This window comes from Coregonus clupeaformis, chromosome 1 (genome assembly GCF_020615455.1).
Source record: "Coregonus clupeaformis isolate EN_2021a chromosome 1, ASM2061545v1, whole genome shotgun sequence".
Taxonomy (NCBI): Eukaryota; Metazoa; Chordata; class Actinopteri; order Salmoniformes; family Salmonidae; genus Coregonus; species Coregonus clupeaformis.
The window spans coordinates 1573710-1590665 of record NC_059192.1 but is presented as its reverse complement, the minus strand read 5'-3'; the positions used below and the strand labels follow the sequence as shown (position 1 = coordinate 1590665).

The following is a 16956-nucleotide window of genomic DNA, read 5'->3' as shown; positions in this document are numbered from 1 at the left end:
AGATGGGTCGTGGCTGGGTCTTCCAGCATGATAACGACCTGAAACACACAGCCAGGGCAACTAAGGAGTGGCTCCATAAGAAGCATCTCAAGGTCCTGGAGTGGCCTAGCCAGTCTCCAGACCTGAACCCAATAGAAAATCTTTGGAGGGAGCTGAAAGTCTGTATTGCCCAGCGACAGCCCCGAAACCTGAAGGACCTGGAGAAGGTCTGTATGGAGGAGTGGGCCAAAATCCCTGCTGCAGTGTGTGCAAACCTGGTCAAGACCTACAGGAAACGTATGATCTCTGTAATATTTGGTTTCTGTACCAAATATTAAGTTCTGCTTTTCTGATGTATCAAATACTTATGTCATGCAATAAAATGCTAATTAATTACTTAAAAATCATACAATGTGATTATCTTGATTTTTGTTTTAGATTCAGTCTCTCACAGTTGAAGTGTACCTATGATAAAAATTACAGACCTCTACATGCTTGTAAGTAGGAAAACCTGCAAAATCGGCAGTGTAACAAATACTTGTTCTCCCCACTGTATGTATGTATGTATGTATGTATGTATGTATGTATGTATGTATGTATGTATGTATGTATGTATGTATGTATGTATGTATGTATGTATGTATGTATGTATGTATGTAGTACCAGTCAAAAGTTTGGACACACCTTACTCATTCAAGGATCTTTCTTTATTTTTACTATTTTCTACATTTACATTTTTTTTTTTGCAGACGCTCTTATCCAGAGCGACTTACATGAGCAATTAGGGTTAAGTGCCTTGCTCAAGGGCACATCGACAGATTTTTCACCTAGTCGGCTCGGGGATTAGAACCAGCGACCTTTCGGTTACTGGCACAACGCTCTTAACCACTAAGCTACCTGCCGTCAAGACATCAAAACTATGAAATAACACATACGGAATCATGTAGTAACCAAAAAAGTATTAAACAAATCAATATATATTTTATATTTGAGATTCTTCAAATAGCCACCCTTTGCCTTGATGACAGCTTTGCACACTCTTGGCATTCTCTCAACCAGCTTCATGAGGTAGTCACCTGGAATGCATTTCAATTAACAGGTTTGCCTTCATAAAAGTTAATTTGTGGAATTTCTTTCCTTCTTAATGCGTTTGAGCCAATCAGTTGTGTTGTGACAAGGTGGGGGGGTATACAGAAGATAGCCCTATTTGGTAAAAGACCAAGTCCATATTATGGCAAGAACAGCTCAAATAAGCAAAGAGAAACGACAGTCCATCATTACTAAGACATGAAGGTCAGTCACCATTCATTTTTTTTTATCTTTAACTCTGCATTGTTGGAAAATAACCCTTAAGTAAGCATTTCACTGTTAAGACGTCAGCACGCTTCAGTTCAGCTAGCGCCGAACTAGTGTTTGGTGCAGTATTTCTCAATGAAAAATTTGCACGAAAACGAGTCGTCTCTCGTTGAATGACAACAAAGACTATTGGAGAATCCTTACTGTTGATGATCAATCACCAAAGAAGAGGTGTAGACTTCAGCTACCGACTTTGGCTTGCCTCAAGAAAAACATGTGTGCCCAAACAGCCGAAAAAAACCTTACCAAATCCAAAACTAACAACAACGTCACAAAATGTAATCATAATATATGCACAAACTCTTCCGAACTGTTTCGGCTAGGAAGCATGTGGACACCTTTAGTCTACACCTGTTGTTTACGAAGCATGTGACAAATAACATTTGATTGATTTGATATGTACTCAGGCTTTTCTGAAATAAGCTAGCATCAGTTAGCTGCACATTCCAGCTCAGGCTTGACCCATGTTACAAAGGAAGGCCTAGATATTGATCATGCCGCTTACTAGAGCATGCTCGACCCGGGCTTGTAACTGTGTGTTCATGTCGCACATTGCTAGTCGTCGAACGCCAAACTCTTCATTGAGACAATGCTGAAACATCAATCCGTGGGCAATCAGTGGCCCAATTATATTTTTGCCAAAATAAAAATGAAAGACAGTTGAAGTGCAAATTCAGCAGGCTATGGTGTGAAATGGCCTATTAAAGTGCCGTCTTTCTTACGCATATCGTTGGTTTGTCCTCAACTCACCGCTCAAACACTTCATTCAGGATATATGGAGTTAGCCCGCCCGGAGCAGGTTAGTTCTGAAGGATTCTTTGCCATAGAAATGTACCTGACTAAAAGGTGAGCATCCTTCATGTCACCGGTTATTTGGAGTTGAACTCAGAGTTGACCAAAGTTAGCTCTCAATCTCCTCTATCTAGATTCGTAGTACACCACTCGGGTGAAAGCCAGCCTAATGATGGGATTAAAACATTGTTTTCACCTCTCAATTATTTTCCAAACAGTGCAGATGAAGGGAAGGAGACGAGAAGAGGAAGGATTTTAGACAATTGAGAAAGAGTTCATCCTAACTTCATCACTGCATCCTCCAACATCCCACCCTCAGCTCAAACACCAAAATAGACTCTCTTAGCACACTGATCTGAGAGGAAACAGACTCACTTGCTTTTGGCAAGAGCAATGACACAATGCATATAGCTTTACCATCGGTCTACCCAATAAAACAGTGTCAGGACTGGTGCATGCTGCCGCCTTGGGGTGCAGAACAGAAACGCGGGTCATGAGTCAGCTTGTTGTTGAGAAATTGCCAGTTTTTACATTCTGCTGCAATCGGGAAAGCTTCCCCCCCCGCCCAAATGTGAGTAAAGTCCTCATTAGGGTTGGGCGGTATCCAGATGTTCATATTGTCATACCGTCCTTCTCTCATCCCGGGAATTACGGTATTACCGGCTTAGTACACAAGGGGTATGTTGTAATTTTTCATGTTGTAATTTCTGCTCGGCATCAAACTAATTTTGTGCTTCAGTTGCACTTCTCCACTCGGATGAGAATTCACAAATGGGCATTCTAAAATCAGCAGACAGCGCTCTGACTGATGCGTAGTTACATTGCTCCAGTACTTTTCTCGGTGTAGCCAGCCTACTTTTTCAGACATGCGCCGAATACAACAGGTGTAGGAATTACCGTGAAATGCTTACTTACAGCCCTTAACCAACAATGCATTAATTTTTTTATAAAAAAGTAAAATAAAACAACAAAAAAGAGCAGAAGTAAAATAAAATAACAGTAGGGAGGCTATATACAGGGGGGGTACTGGTGCAAAGTCAATGTGCGGGGGCACCGGCTAGTTGAGGTAATATGTACATGTGGGTAGAGTTAAAGTGACTTTGCATAAATAATTAACAGAGTAGCAGCGTAAAAAGATGGGGTGGGGGTGGGGGGGGGCAGTGCAAGTAGTCCGGGTAGCCATGATTAGCTGTTCAGGAGTCTTATAGCTTGGGGGTAGAAGCTGTTGAGAAGCCTTTTGGACCTAGACTTGGTGCTCCGGTACCGCTTGCCGTGCGGTAGCAGAGAGAACAGTCTATGACTAGGGTGGCTGGAGTCTTTGACAATTTTTAGGGCCTTCCTCTGACACCGCCTGGTATAGAGGTCCTGGATGGCAGGAAGCTTGACCCCAGTGATGTACTGGGCCGTACGCACTACCCTCTGTAGTGCATTGCGGTCGGAGGCCGAGCCGTTGCCATACCAGGCAGTGATGCAACCAGTCAGGATGCTCTCGATGGTGCAGCTGTAGAACATTGAGGATCTGAGGACCCATGCCGAATCTTTTCAGTCTCCTGAGGGGGAATAGGCTTTGTTGTGCCCTCTTCACGACTGTCTTGGTGTGTTTGGACCATGATAGTTCGTTGGTGATGTGGACAGCAAGGAACTTGAAGCTCTCAACCTGTTCCACTACAGCCCCGTCGATGAGAATGGGGCCGTGCTCGGTCCTCTTTATTTTCCTGTAGTCCACAATCATCCCCTTTGTCTTGGTCACGTTGAGGGAGAGGTTGTTGTCCACTTGCTCTGACTGCTGAACACCACTAGATAATTTAATCATCCTCCGTTTCCTGCACAAACAAACACCCTCCTCCCCGTGTACCACGGCAAAACACAAAAAAACTTCAGCCAACTGGGCGGGTGTGGCGGAACATGGGACAGCTGAGAACGAAGTGCCCATGACACAGTTCCAATTCATCAATCATCTGCCCTGTGAGCCCGTCAGCACACTTTAGGGAGGCTTTTTCCACATGTGGCAGGTTTGAATGGGTCTGTTTGGTGAGGTAGGCTGGTAGAGGTAGGGACAGGAGCCAGACTATCATATAGCCTAGGCTGCCGTTATCATTGTGCTCCCTCTGTAGTCTGTAGTGCACACAGTGGCCTGACTGATAGAAAACAAATATGCTGTGCCTCTCTGCACACATCTTGTTCGTTTACAATCTAGTGATAGTTGGCTTCATCTGCACAGATATGAAGTTGTGAAAAAACAAAGACAGGCAAATGTAGCCCTGGACAGAACATATTTTCAAATGGATTTACCCAGTAGACTATCACTTTTTAACAACACCTCTTTTGATGTTAATGAAACCTTCCATACATAAATTAAATTTATTAAATTAAAATGTATTTAATAAAATGGGAACCACAAATCGTACCATAAAGATGGTTGGGAGGTCCACACATCAGAGAATGTTGACTTGAACAGGAATATCTGTTGTTTAAGCAATAAGGCACGAGAACCCGGGGATTATCGTGTGATAACTCCCGACTAAGGGCTGTTCTTAGGTCCGAGGCAAAGCCAAGGGCCAGGAAACAGCCCTTAGGAGGGAGTTATCACATGATAATTCCCGGGTTCTCATGACTTACTGCCTTATAAAACAGTTGCAAACATATTAAAAAAGATTTACAACATGTTTTCATTACATTCATTTTAAATTAGTTTTATTTCATCCTTCCACCAGATGATATAGTCCGGGCAAAAGCCAGTTGTTAGTTCTGAGGTTCTGAAGTTGATAATCAAACATGCTGGTAGTTAAGTCTATTCTCATGTTTTGACCCAGTCGTTCATTCTATTCATTCCACGTTGCTATGCTAAACAAATCATTGGCATGTAGCTAGCTAGAAGAGGTTTAATGATGACGAGAGACAAGAACTTCAATAAATGATTTAATAAATAATTGATAAATAGCCAACAAGAACTTCAGCAAATAATGATTTAATAAATAATGTATAAATAGACAATAAGTTAACCAGCTGACTGTTGAGTAAATAAGATAGTTACGGAGGATAGCTAGGCTAACTATACTTTTCCTTTGATAGCTAGCTAGCCAACTAACATTAAAGCAAACACAGTCACATCAACCAGCTGAAATGACAGTGAAGTATGCACTTTCATTTGTTTCACCTTTGTTTCTATTGCTATTTATTTGGATATATCCATTATAATGATCCAGATAAATGAATTCGCCTGGCTCAGAGAAGCTGTCAGTCTCGTCACATTCATATGCACGGCACAGTGGATGGCAAAAAAATAACTGCAACATGTTTCATAGGTTGGGATAGGCACACAGCAAGGCTTATATTAACCCCTGCTGTACCACACCAAATGCTAGCCTAGTAGCATGAGGAAATATTGTCTAGACACTTTTCCAGCTGAGATTACGTTTATGAATGCCTGGCTGGCCTGTAGGATAGTGGAAGTGCTTTGATAAATCTAATGGAACTGTTAACAGGCATTTTCCAGAGAATGCAGGGATTGTGATGCTATAACTCCCTGCTATCAACCAATCAGCATCCAGAAGCCAAACAACACGTTTTATCATATAAATTATACTGTCATATAGGAAACCTATTGAAATCATAGAAATATAAATAATAGAATAGACATGACAATTTAAATTGACATTCAACAGTGGGTGGACCGGCGGCCATCTTTGTGGTAGTAATTAGAAATAAAAATGTAAATTTCTATGGTGTATCAGAAAGATTCCAGTGGTCTGAATGGATAGGTCCAGTCTATGAATTCTTATTTCTATGATTGAAATGACACCCACCCTGTCTTGAAGACCATGTGTCTCAACCGATGAGGGGCGCAACACAAAAAACCTCAGATGATGTAAAGTAGGGTCTAAGCTACAACGTGAATATGAAAAAAAATTGGAGTTTCGTGTTTTTAGATAATTTCTGTTAAAACCTTTAAAAAATGTAATGCTTTATTAATGCTGCAATGTGTAACTTTTTGGTCGACCCAACTTAATTCACATAAAAATTTGAGTTATAGGTCTGTCATTCTCATTGAAAGCAAGTCTAAGAAGAAGTAGATCTGTTCTATGTGCACTATTTCTATGCTTCCTGTTCTTAAGGTTAGTTTGTCTTTTACTTTGGTTTTGTAAACCAGCTTCAAATACAATATTTTTGGTTATGGAAAATATATTTTGTTACGTTACAGCCTTATTCTAAAATGGATAAAACATGTTTTTCCCCCCCACCTCAATCTACACACAATACCTAATAATGACAAAGCAAAAACTGGTTTTTAGAAATGTTTGCAAATTTATAAAATAAAAAACGGAAATATAAAAGTTACATAAGTATTCAGACACTTTACTCAGTGCTTTGTTGAAGCACCTTTGGCAGCGATTACAGCCTCGAGATCCTGGCGCCAACTAAGATGGCGACCTCGCGAATAGCGGTATTTTTTTTTTTTATGTATTATTTTTTACATTATTAACTCAGAAAGTGTTTTGTATCATTACATACAGCCGGGAAAAACTATTGGATATCAGAGCGGCGGTAACTCACCAGCATTACGACCAGGAATCCGACTTTCCTGAAGCAGATCCTTTGTTTGCTCTCCCCAGGACAATTGAACTGATTCCAGCGGCTGACCCAAAACATTGCCGGCGGAGGAGAGGCACTGGGAGCGGCCTGCTGGTTCAACTTAGGAAGCACGCACACCACCCACCGCTTCCACGTATACTACTCGCTAATGTTCAGTCTCTGGTTAACAAGGTAGATGAATTCCGGGCAAGGATTTCTTTCCAGAGAGACATCAAGGCCTGTTACATACTTTGTTTCACAGAAACATGTCTCTCTGGGGATATTCTGTCGAAATTGGTCCAGCCAGATGGATTCTCAGTTCATCGCGCAGACTGGAATAAATATCTCTCCGGAAGCAGAAGGGCGGAGGTGTGTTTCATGATTAACGACTCATGGTGTAATTGTAGTCACATACAGGAACTCAAGTCCTTTTGTTCAACCGACCTAGAATACCTCACAATCAAATGCTGTCTGTATTACCTCCCAAGATAATTATCTTCAGTTATAGGTCACAGCCATGTATATCCCCCCTCAAGCCAATACCACGACGGCCCTCAAAGAACTTCACTGGACTTTATACAAACTGGAAACCACATATCCTGAGGCTGCATTTATTGTAGCAGGGGATTTTAACAAAGCAAATTTGAGGACTAGGCTGCCAAAGTTCTATCAACATATCGACTGTTGTACTCGCGATGCTAAAATCCTCGACCATTGCTATTCGAACTTCCGTGACGTTATAAGGCACTCCCCCGCCCTCCTTTCGGCAAATCTGACCACGACTCCATTTTGCTCCTCCCTTCATATAGGCAGAAACTCAAACAGGAAGTACCCGTGCTAAGCACTATTCAACGCTGGTCTGACCAATCGGAATCCACGCTTCAAGATTGTTTTGATCACGCGGACTGGGATGTGTTCCGGGTAGCTTCCGAAAATAATTTAGACGAATACACTGAAACGGTGACTGAGTTTATCAGGAAGTGTATAGGTGATGTTGTGCCCACAGTGACTATTAAAACCTACCCTAACCAGAAACCGTGGATAGATGGCAGCATCCGTGCAAAACTGAAAGCGCGAACCACCGCACTTCACCATGGCAAGGTGACTGGGAATATGGCAGAATACAAACAGTGTAGCTCCTCACTCCGCAAGGCAATTAAACTGGCAAAACGTCAGTATAGACACAAAGTGGAGTTGCAATTCTACAGCTCAGACACGAGACGTACGTGGCAAGGTCTACAGACAATCACGGACTACAAAAAGAAAAACAGCCACGTTGCCAACACCGACGTCTCGCTTCCAGACAACCTAAACACCTTCTTCGCCCGCTTTGAGGATAACACAGTGCCACCGACGAGGCCCACTACCAAGGACTGTGGCCTCTCCTTCTCTGTGGCCGACGTGAGTAAAGACATTTAAGCCCCCAGGTAGTGAAGGTAGGAAACATCTCCACTGCTGATCCTCAACACTGGGGCCCCACAAGGGTGCGTTCTCAGCCCCCTCCTGTACTCCCTGTTCACCCATGACTGCGTGGCCAAGCACGCCTCCAACTCAATCATCAACATTGCAGACGACACAACAGTAGTAGGCTTGATTACCAACAATGACTAGACCACCTACAAGGAGGAGGTGAGGGCTCTGGGAGTGTGGTGCCAGGAGAATAACCTCTCACTCAACATCAATAAAACAAAAGGAGATGATTGTGGACTTCAGGAAACGACGGGACCGCAGTGGAGAAGGTGGAAAGCTTCAACAGGGTGGTGCGGTCTGCCGAACGCATTACCAGGGGCAAACTACCCACCCTCCAAGATACATACAGCACCCGATGTCACAGGAAGGCCAAAAAGTTAATCAAGGACATCAACCATCCGAGCCACTGCCTGTTCACCTGCTATCATCCAGAAGGCGAGGTCAGTACAGGTACATCAAAGCTGGGACTGAGAGAATGAAAAACAGCTTCCATCTCAAGGCCATCAGACTGTTAAATAGCCATCACTAGCACATTAGAGGCTGCTGCTGCCTATTGGAATCACTGGCCACTTTAAGAAATGGAACACTTGTCACTTTAATAATGTTTACATATCTTACCCTACTCATCTCATATGTATATACTGTATTCTATTATATAATATTCTACTGTATCTTAGTCCATGCCGCTCTGTCATTGCTTGTCCATATATGTATATATTCTTAAATTCCATTCCTTACCAGATTTGTGTGTATTGGGTATATGTTGTGAAATTGTTAGATATTACTTGTTAGATATTACTGCACTGTCGGAGCTAGAAGCACAAGTATTTCTCTACACCAGCAATAACATCTGCTAAACACGTGTATGTGACAAATAAAATTTGATTTGAATTGAGTCTTCTTGGGTATGACGCTACAAGCTTGGCACACCTGTATTTGGGGAGTTTCTCCCATTCTTCTCTGCAGATCCTCTCAAGCTCTGTTAGGTTGGATGGGGAGCGTCGCTGCACAGCTATTTTCAGGTCTCTCCAGAGATGTTCGATCAGGTTCAAGTCCGGGATCTTGCTGGACCACTCAAGGAAATTGAGACTTGTCCCGAAACCACTCCTACGTTGTCTTGGCTGTGTGCTTTAATCTTTCCCTCGATCCTGACTAGTCTCCCAGTCCCTACTTCTGAAAAAAATCTGCACAGCATGATGTTGCCACCACCATGCTTCACCGTAGGGATGGTGCCAGGTTTCCTCCAGATGTGATGCTTGGCATTCAGGCCAAAGAATTCAATCTTGGTTTCATCAGACCAGATAATCTTGTTTCTCATGGTTTGAGAGTCCTTTAGGTGCCTTTTAGCAAACTCCAAGCGGGCTGTCATGTGCCTTTTACTGAGGAGTGGCTTCCGTCTGGCTCTCTACCGTAAAGGGCTGATTGGTGGAGTGCTGCAGAGATGGTTGTCTTTCTGGAAGGTTCTCCCATCTCCACAGAGGAACTCTAGAGCTCTGTCAGAGTGACCATAGGGTTCTTGGTCACCTCCCTGACCAAGGCCCTTCTCCCCTGCTTGATCAGTTTGAGGTGGTTCCAAACTTCCTCCATTTAAGAATGATGGAGGCCACTGTGTTCTTGGGACCTTCAATGCTGCAGACATTTTTTGGTACCCTTCCCCAGATCTGTGCCTCCACACAATTCTGTCTCGGAGCTCTACAGACAATCCCTTTGACCTCATGGCTTGGTTTTTGCTCTGACATGCACTGTTAACTGTGGGACCTTATATAGACAGGTGTGTGCCTTTCCAAATCATGTCCAATCAATTGAATTTACCACAGTCAAGTTGTAGAAACATCAAGGATGATCAATGGAAACAGGATGCACCTGACCTCAATTTCAAGTGTCATACCAAAGGGTCTGAATACATATGTAAATAAGTTTTTATTTTTATCAAGTTTATTTAATCAATTTTAGAATAAGGCTGTAATGTAACAAAATGTGGAAAAAGTCATGAGGTCTGAATACTTTCCTAATGCAGTCAAAAGTTGACACCTACTCATGCACGGGTTTTTGTTTATTTTTACTATTTTCTACATTGTAGAATAATAGTGAAGACATCAAAACTATGAAATAGCACATATGGAATCATGTAGTAACCAAAGAAAGTGTTAAACAAATCAAAATATATTTGATATTCTTCAAAGTAGCCACCAAATTACCTTGATGACAGCTTAGCACACTCTTGGCATTCCCTCAACCAGCTTCACCTGGAATGCTTTTCCAACAGTCTTGAAGGAATTCCCACATATGCTGAGCACTTCTTGGCTGCTTTTCCTTCACTCTGCGGTCCAACTCATCCCAAACCATCTCAATTGGGTTGAGGTCAGGTGATTGTGGAGGCCAGGTCATCTGATGCTGCACTCCATCACTCTCCTTCTTGGTCAAATAGCCCTTACACAGCCTGGAGGTGTTTTTGGGGTCATTGTCCTGTTGAAAAACAAATGATAGTCCAAATAAGCACAAACCAGATGGGATGGCGTATCGCTGCAGAATGCTGTGGTAGCCATGCTGGTTAAGTGTGCCTTGATTTCTAAATAAATCACAGACAATGTCACCAGCAAAGAACCACCACACCATCACACCTCCTCCTCCATGCTTCACGGTGGGAACCACACATGCGGAGATCATCCGTTCACCTACTCTGTGTCTCACAAAGACACAGCAGTTGGAATCAAAAATCTCAAATTTGGATTCATCAGACCAAAGGACAGATTTCCACCGTCTAATGTCCATTGCTCGTGTTTCTTGGCCCAAGCAAGTCTCTTCTTATTATTGGTGTCCTTTAGTAGTGGTTTCTTTGCAGCAATTCGACCATGAAGGCCTGATTCACGCAGTCTCCTCTGAACAGTTGATGTTGAGATGTGTCTGTTACTTCAACTCTGTGAAGCATTTATTTGGGCTGCAATTTCTGAGGCTGGTAACTAATGAACTTATCGTCTGCAGCAGAGGTAACTGTGGTGGTCCTCATGAGAGCCAGTTTCATCATTGCGCTTGATGGATTTTGCGACTGCACTTGAAGAAACGTACAAAGTTCTTGAAATGTTCCAGATTGACTGACCTTCATGTCTTAAAGTCATGATGGACTGTCGTTTCTCTTTGCTTATTTAAGCTATTCTTGCCATAATATGGACATGTTCTTTTACCAAATAGGGCCATCTTCTGTGTACCACCCCTACCTTGTCTCAGATCAGCACAGATGAAGGAGGACACAAGAATAGGAGGCCACTTTGGGCTAGAGATGCAGCCCAGATTTCCTACAGAGTTGATGGCAAAAGGACAGAGAATGAGTGATGCCCCTGATGTTGAAAAAGCCCCCCCCCCCTGCCTGACCATTTATTGAACATTAAACCTTATCCATAGAACATAACTGGTCATTCCACTCAATCTCTCATTGTGTAGCTAACGTTAGCTAGCTGGTTAGTGCCGAATAATAATGCCTTCTCCATAGAACTAGCTTGCTAGAATCATTAGGTAATTCTAAATACAAGGTCTTATCCATATAATTAGGAATTAGAACCCTTATCATTATGACACTAGAAGCATCCCCACTAATTCTGTTGATCACAGCCAGTTTGTTGCATTATGGGGATAAAAATTGTCTGACTTGCACCTACATGTCAACTGCATGAACTTCACAAAAATCATGTGATCAAAGATCACGAAGTTGACAGCAAGTTTTTGCAGTTGCTCTTCACCAACTTCATCCTGCAGCCATCACCTGCATTGTGGGAGGCTCTATTGTCAACCAATCATTCGTTTTTTTTTTTATTGACTCACGCCAACGTGACCAAAGACATGACTGAAATAGGAACCAACATTGCCTTGATTTATGTATACAGTGGACAAATTAATGTGATATGAGGCTCTCTCGCACTAATTGATCGTACACACATATCATTTAAGTTTGTGAGTGTTTGATATGGGGGTTGGACATGTACATTATAACGAAACACTTTTACAAACAAATGGCAACACTGTCATGTTGATCTGCGCCTTGCTGTTGGAAAACCACATTAATGTCTGACTTTCGGCCGTGTTCAAAATGATAAAGCCCGTAACGTATCATGGGTAAATTGTGACTGACATACAAATAATAATGAGTAGTTATTTATGATGCAAGGTTCTTCGTAGAACAGTCCGTCTGCCGTGCTGCAATGTCCAACAAGCCCACTGTCACTTCACTGCTAGTATGTTGACATGTCTCTAAATAAAGTAAACGTTAGCTAGCTAGCTAACTAACATGAGATGATATCGTCATAACGCGGAAAAATGTCTAGATAGCTAGTTAGCAGCCAGCCTTTTTTCTTCCATGAAAAGTAGATATACATAAGCATGCGTGCAAATTGGTCACGTTAGCTACGAAAACACTGCGAACTGCCACATTTCTTGCTAGCCAGCTGAAAGAGAAAGCTAACGTAGTTAAAAGCTAATGAACGTTAGCCAATTGTTTCCCCCCAATCTATTTGAGGACTGTAAATGACTAGCAAACACAAACATTAAGTTTCATGACATATTCTAATAATATAATAAAATTTGACAGTCACACGTTGACTTCAATTAAAATCAAATTAATATCTAACTTGGACTCACCGAGACGAGAGCTGGATCAGCCAGAGATATTAGCGATAGGAATCGCATTGGGCAATGACTGGAGGAACGTATAACGCCCCCACCAATCAGACTGTTGACCAATCACGTTCAGGTTGTCATGCTGCGTCACGTGGTTGCTAAGCTAATCGTCACGCATTCCGGGGCCTGGTCTCATAGAATAGACGTAACATAGTAAATGTAAATTCAGAACACTGATATGTTGCGTTACGTTTGGTATGGTTACATAAAACAGATGGGCTCCCGAATGGGGCAGTTACTTACAACAATATAACAACACATGCTCCACCGTTTCATCTATCATACACTCCAGACACAAACCATTCACATGCTTGCCAACCAGATGTAATGACGAGGTCAATGTGCAATGACCTAAGCACAATCGAGCAAACACCACCTCTTCCTTCCTAATCTGACCTTTGAATCTTGGTCCACTGACCTTTTTTTTTTTTTTTTAGGGGGTAGATCAGCTTTAATATTGCAGATAGATTGTAACTTCCATCAATGTAATTGTCTGCATCACTTCCAATCCCCCATATGTTTTTTCCCCCACAAATATATATATATATATATATATATATATATATATATATATATATATATATATATATATACATACATATATACACACATATACATTTCCTTTTTTAAAATATATTTCCCTTTATTACTTTCCAACCCCACCACCCCTTCCCTTATTTGAAGTAAACTAGTGAACAACAATGCTTAGGCCTCTACTTCCAGCTTATACATACTATATACATTTTATGGACACAGTCAATTTTACAATATTTCAATTTTGTTTGTTTTTACTCCTGAACTTCCTCTACCCTCAACCTCTCCGATCATTTTCATGATGTCCATCCGGTTTGCTTCTATATGCCATATCTTTCTAACTGTGCTCTTTCACAAAAGCTCTCAACCTATAACCTATATACTTATTATGGACAGACTATGCTTACATTATTAGTTATCTTGTTGTTATTAGTTGTTGTTAGTTGTTATTAGTCCCATCCTTCAACTGCATTCAACACCACCCATCTATCTCTTAACACCATCCATATTGGATTTCTATTTGCCATATATTTTTCAACTGTACTGTGATGTTTTACAAAAGTTCTGAACCCTTCTATTCTCATTGTTTCTACAGATTGTGAATTGAAAATAAACATTTTTGCTACAAGTATTATTATATTATTGATTGATTGACTATTACTTTTCAGATCACCCAGTAATGGTATCTGCAGGGTTAGCTCCAGGCAAATATTGCAATCATTTAGCCATTCCTGGACCTGTGTCCAAAAACAAGCTACAAATGGACAGTACCAAAACAAATGATCTAATGATTCTGTCTCTTCGCAGCAAAATCTGCAGAGCTGGGAAGATTGTATCCCCCATATAAATAACATTCTATTGGTAGCAAGAATTTTGTATAATAATTTAAATTGAAAAATTCTAAGTTTTGAATCCGGCGTCGTTTTGCGTATCAGTTCATAAACACTATGCCATGGGATCGGTACGTCAAAAATCTCTTCCCAACTATTTTCCAGTCTATATGGGATGGCTGTCAATCATTTGGTCCTTAAATGAAACTGGTATACTTTGTTATTTATCACAGTTTTATTTAACCAATTATGTTCTTTAATGCAAGGCCGACAGACAAGTTCCTTACATTTTCCCCCTTCCACTTTCCTCTTCCATTTTTGCGGTAATACTGCAATTATTTGGTTGTAATTTTGGGTAGACCAGACATTTCCATATGTTTTTGTTAGCTGCATGTGCGACATAACGCCACCAGTCCTACCGATGACATCATTTACAAAGATTATACCTTTTTTACAAATTTTGTCAAAAAAAATTGTTTTTTTTATCAATTAGTATATTTGAGTTTAACCACAATATTTGTTGCATTATTTGTTCTGTCGTTTCTGGAGGATTACATTGAAATTGCAACCAACTTTCTATGGCTTGTTTTAGAAATAGTGATATTTGGGAGATTATTTCCTTTTCAAATAACTGAAAGTGTGAGGTTGTAATCTGAATAAAGGGAAAAAGGCCAATCTTGAACATTGGGTGAGACAATCTTACTAATTTGCTAGAGAACCAGTTCGGATGGAAGTATAACTTCTGTATGACTGTAGCTTTTAGTGATAGGTCTAATGCTTTAATATTTAATAACTTCTGTCCTCCGAATTCATATTCATTATATAAATAGGCCCGTTTAATTTTGTCTCATATAATTGAAAAAACTGTTCGTTAGGCATAGGCAAGACCATAAGCAAATAGGTAAACTGGGATAATACTAAAGAGTTAATCAAGGTGATTTTTCCACAAATTGACAGGTATTTACCGTTCCATGGTAGCAAGATCTTATCTATTTTTGCTAATGTAGTGTCGAGTTAACGTTGCTAATTATGCTGTGAAACCAAGGAGTCCGCTTATACTGTACTTTGATTATACGTTTTATTTATATCACAAGATTTCAGCATAAGTTTACAGACGTCTGCAGCATCTGGAGAACAGTGTCCCAAAAGAATATGTCTGTTCTGATCTTCTTTGTCTCTACCCAGTACTTATATAATATTTACCAGGATATGGGTGGTTTCCCATACTGACCAATCACCTGTCTCCACCCAACAGACTTCCTCTGTTCTATGGGGTGTCACTCTAAAACGGATCCCTCTAAAACTGAATAAACATCCTCTCAGGTTCCACTTGAAAACATTAGCAAAGTCATAATTCTTCATACACTACATATTCCCCCCTTCGAGACAAATTAAGTCTTGAAAACAAACAGAATAGGATTATGACAAGTAACAATTTATCTTATTGAGTATCTTTAACAATAAACCAAAAACACATTTTTCTATGGAGTGTAAATATATTTCTATGAAATATGAACAAATCTTTATGGAGTGTGAATACATTTCTATGAAATATGAACAAATCTCTATGGAGTGTGAATACATTTCTATGAAATATGAACAAATCTCTATGGAGTGTGAGAGCGAAAAACCTGTCTGGCAGCCTTCTTTCCAAATATCCATCCATCAATCAAGACAGTAAAATTCTCTCACGGCCCCTCTGCCCCAGGCAACCACCTAAGTACTCCAGATCAATTCATAAATCTTTATCAATGCATTTGAAACTATGATGCAATTAAATACACATGAAAGCCCCAGCAAACAAAATACTATCCAAAATGTCCACACTCAGGCTGGTCGACCCATCGGACCCTACTATGGATTCTCTCTATCCCTGCCTAGACCCCATGTCCCTAAGCATTCACAAAATAAACAAAAACATCTGAGATCCCCACATGTATCCAATAACAGCAAATATAATTCTACAAAAATTAATACAGAAAGAATATGACACAAATTATGTATTACACATGCAAATATGTCTATATATCATTGCAGACACTGGAATGTAGTCCACTACACTTCATCTCCTCAGCAGGGTCGACTTCCAATGCATCGTTGATGATGGAATCGGAACATTTCCACACCTTCCTTGTTCCATCTCCTCCAGTCCCTTCATATCGTCCTTTCATATTGTCCTTGTTTGAGCATTTGAATCTCTACATATTCCCCCAAATGCTTATGGAAGAAAAGAAAAGACCAAACAGTATCTTTTGCAAAACAACACATTCAAATTAAAACATCAATATCAACTAAGAATATAAAAAATGATATATAAAATGATATATAAATGAATCACATTCTATTTCCCCCCTTTGATTCATAACAAAATACTAAAATCACACTAATATTGAAAAACATTTGAAAAATGATGAGATAATCAAATTGGATATTTATCCATCAATACTCCATCCAGTCCCACTTGTCCATCTTCATCCAGATCAGGAACAGTCAACAACGGCATCTGAGTGTTGTCTCCAGGCATCACAACTCCAACCCATCTCAATATCATAGCCTTCGCAAAGGTCAGTAACAAAGTACAAAAGCAAAACATCACACACAGTGCTATCAGAGCTGCTACTAAAATCTGAACCATCACTGCTCCCACTGGGCCTAACTGATCTTGCAACCAAGTCTTCGCTGACCATCCAGCTCCTTCAGATCTACCAAATGCATCCCTTATATTCTTCAATGCATCTATAACACTAGTGATATT

General features: G+C 40.7%; 1 protein-coding gene across 8 annotated transcripts in view; it reads right to left on the bottom strand.

Annotated features, from left to right (window-relative positions):
- LOC121568161 (kinesin light chain 1) overlaps positions 1–12877 on the bottom strand; it is a 48318-nt gene extending 35441 nt beyond the window's left edge. For 6 of the 8 annotated variants that reach the window (XR_006001202.2, XR_006001206.2, XR_006001207.2 and 3 more), the window contains exon 1: positions 12799–12877. The gene's annotated coding sequence lies outside the window, so the exon portion shown is untranslated. Of the gene's footprint in view, positions 1–10367; positions 10396–11384; positions 11463–12798 lie in introns of those variants that run through there. The other 2 variants (XR_006001203.2, XR_006001204.2) reach the window with 2 other exon arrangements.
- Positions 12878–16956: the final 4079 nt, after the last annotated feature.